This window comes from Limulus polyphemus, unplaced genomic scaffold (assembly GCF_000517525.1).
Source record: "Limulus polyphemus unplaced genomic scaffold, Limulus_polyphemus-2.1.2 Scaffold2547, whole genome shotgun sequence".
Lineage (NCBI taxonomy): Eukaryota > Metazoa > Arthropoda > Merostomata > Xiphosura > Limulidae > Limulus > Limulus polyphemus.
The window spans coordinates 91,438-95,491 of record NW_013668157.1 but is presented as its reverse complement, the minus strand read 5'-3'; positions in this window follow the sequence as shown (position 1 = coordinate 95,491).

Genomic DNA, 4,054 nt, shown 5'->3' with positions numbered 1-4,054 from the left:
CACATTACCGCGTCACGTTGTCACTCTCTTATATATATACCAGTCTACCCTATCTAGTAAATGCTAGGGCATTCGTGAAGGAACAAGATAGTTCTAGAAACTAGAGGGCGTGAGAATAGTCACGTGATCTCGATGACGCAACAATATATATATATATATATATAACATATTATCTTATTGAAACCAATGCCTTATTATTTTAAGAATTATCGAAATCATTCCGAGATCTCTTCAAAGCAGGGTCCAGGTGCGTTACACCTGCCAAAATGTATTTCATATATACTACTTCAAGTAATATGCTGTTTTAATTAACAAAGTCTATTAAACTTTGTTAGTTTCACTTTAATTTCTACAAGTACCCTCTGCCAACTCTTGGGATAGTCTTGTACCAACGAAAAGTGGAATTGATCGCCACGTTATAACGCTCCTACAACTGAAAGGTCACGTATTTTCGGTGACAGAATTCGAACTCTCGAGTTGCAAATTGCAAGTCGAGCGCCCTAATCACCAGGCCATGCCATACCTCAATTGTGGTTTAAAAAGTGCATTATTCATATTAAATGTCACAAGATATATGAGTAAACCAGTTAAAGTGTTCAGTGTCTACATCTGCATATGCTCTGAAAACGTTGTCAACAACAGATCACATTCAGTGAGAGACACACCTGCCTAGCTCCTAACGAGTGACTTCCTAAGGGCACACGTAACAGCTGGCTACATCCTGTTCATCTTTCTAACTGAGCATAGAAAACCTGTGCTCAAAGTTTGAAAAATGACTTGAAGAAAGATATATATGTATTTTCGGAAGTTTTGAAAGCGTTAAAGACATAATATATTCACATTACAGACCCACCTCTCTTGCTTAAAGACTATCCTCACTATGATTTTACTTTAAAATTGAATTCCAAATTCAAACGTTGACTGTGGCCACACTTTGCCAAAAAGAAGTACTGTATTTTAAAGACGAGATAACACCAGATGCCATAGATATCTCTAACATTACTTTATACAAAATAATCCCTTTAAGAACAATTAGAGCACAACAGCACAAAACTTTATTAACATATAAACGGGATGTAGGATGCCTCCATAAGTTCATGATGCACCAGAAAGTGAACAGTAAACATTATATGAAAACATAAGTGGGAGAACTATAGTATCTGAATGCTAGGTGATTTATTGGTGCTCTCAAATGAAACCCGAGGCTTTCTCTAGCTTTAACTATTGTTGTGATGTGTTCTGCCACTTCTAATTTTTCGGCAGGTTCTTTTAGATCACCTGGTGAAAATAATATGAAGTCCAGTCCCTGTAACAATAACAGCTTAGTGTATTTATTTTTATATCGTACAACAGTTCAAAACCAACTTCACGACTAAATGCTGGTCTAATCTTAAGTAGAAATTTTAAATGTAAACTGCAAAACATATATATATATAATTTAACTTAATAACTAGATTTGTTAGATAATCAGACACTTAGTTCACCAAGTAACTGAATACCAAAATAAACACAATAATTATTTTTGACTACTCATTCACTATTCACTAACTTGAACTAACCATCTACTTGCATTTATACCTGTACCCTTTTATCTATATATTTCACAAAGTTTATCTATCATTACATCATCATTATGACCAGCAGCTCACTACAGCAAACAACTTACAGTATTGAATATATCGTTTACAACACTGCTCCATTCCTGAATTGTGAAGTCCTTGGAACAATCCTAATTGTTGGTGGATTTCTTTACTTCAAATTATGGCATACAGGTGGGATGGATTCTTGTAATTTGTTGTAACTTGGTGTTCTGTCACTTGGGGAATTCTTTATAGCTAGGTGATTGAGGAACTTCACTGATGACCCCATCTTTATTGATTCTTTGGAAGTAGTTTCAACAAGAACCCTGGGCTATTCAGCTGATGGACTTTCTTCTCTGGAGTTTAGTTACCCAGTTATCTATACTCTCATTGACGTACTTCCAAAGACAATCATGGTGGATGACTTTTGGCTTAGATTGTCTGTCCCTATGGATTCTATAAACCACATCATTGATTCTTCTGAATACAACATATGACACTTCCAAACACCTGCTTAAATTTAAGATTCACCCTTTCTTGCAGTGAAAATTGTACAGTTTACCATGTCACTTTGATGAAATCCAGTCTTATCAGTTTTGACATCATAATAACTTATAATTTTATCACTAGCTTATTTAAGTATTTCCTGGGTAAAGTCGTGTATGATCTCAATGCAGTTCTTTACTCCCTTTTCATATTCTGTGAGACACTCCTGAGTGATTATTCCAATGGCAATTTAAATTATCTGGTAAACATTAGTGATGACGGTGTCTTGCCTGTATCTTCATATACTGCTGTATAGAACTTCCACTGTTACTGTTCCGACTCCATGTTTTATGATACTCATCCACATAAATGGATAACTGATTTAACAGTGTGTGGATGTATCACTCCATTCCTTCGTCAGAAGATGGGTGAATGGCTGTTGTCTTGGTATCTTTGTTCCCAAGGATCGGACACATTTCCACAAAAAAAAAGGCTGAATAAAAGTTTCATCCATGATTTAAGTGAAGTTCCATAGGTACATCAACTCTTAAAGCAAAATAGTTGACGAGTTTTCTTGCTAGAGTTTCTGCTTCCTGGCTAGGAACGACATATGTTTACGGCCATTTGGTGAAATAGTCCATTACAACCATGCTGTAGTTATTCCAATAGTTAAGGGCCAAGGACATTGACAGAAACTCTCTCAAGTGGTGCTCCAACACAATACTGCTGATACTGTTTATTTCTTTGTCACAGCATAGTTTACAAGTTTTACACCAGTTCTCTGCAGATTCCGGCACCTAACCCAATAGGAGCGTTCTCTTACTTGCTCCATTATATTTTTAACACCTAAGTGTTGAACTGTTAGAAAGTTATGGAGAAAACAAACTGATTCAGAACGGAGAGACTGTGAAAGTCACAACTGTAGTTGTTGTTATTGTTCACTGGTGTCTTTCCATTTTTGACATAACAGGCCCTGTTGATAGCATAAGAAATCCCAATGTGTCCAACACATATTTTCTTTGGGCTGTATGGAGTGACTATTTGACATGAGGGTCTTTCTGCTCTATTCTTCATCCACTGAATAATTTATTTCAACTTCGTATTATTTGCCTGAGATGAGTGTTGGACTACACTCGTTTTTCATCGTCACTTGTGAACGTCACATCTTGGATTATACTCTGTTGTAATTTTATGTGATCCCCCTCTTTAGACAGTGTTTACTTCCTTCAGTAACACGTGGTCTTCAGTATAATGTGTCAGCATTTCCATGGTTCTGTCCAGGATGATGCACAATATTTAAAATTGTACTCCTGCAGTTTTTGGAGTCATCTTGTTATCTCGTCTTCTGTATATTTATGTACATTTTTATTTAGTTAGTTCTTATCTAAGATAATAATGTTTGACACAATTTGATCACTAGCAGAATGTTGAGAAAGTGTACATCTCAGTAAGCACAGATTTTAAATACTAAGACTTTAAGGTTGGCACACATAGCTTAATAGTTATAAATGGAAACTTTATTTTTATACCTGTACACGTGACATTACATCAGTTACATACATGCAGATAGGTAGGGTAAGATCACTTGTAGTTAATACATGTTATATATCAGGAACGAACGTTGAAGTCTCTTATAACTTCTTTTTGATTCACACACTTGGTTAGAAATAAGACCAACAAGCTGTGTAGAGTAGTCTCTGATTAAAAATTGTAAGAAATCTTCATTTGAATGGTACCATTGACACATCGAGATATTCTTGTGTTTTGGTTAGGTGATGACAAGGAGCTCGGTTATTGTATTACCAAGAAGTGAAATATACTCATACCAGGACGTTTTAGGAATACATTTACATCTAGTGATTAGAATGTAGTAGAACCAAGCACTCCAGTTTGTCCTGAAATATTAATAGCTGGAAAAACTATCGTGAATCTGAAGAATTAAGACATCATCATTAGATTATAGTATTTTGGCACTTGTGTATAAAGTT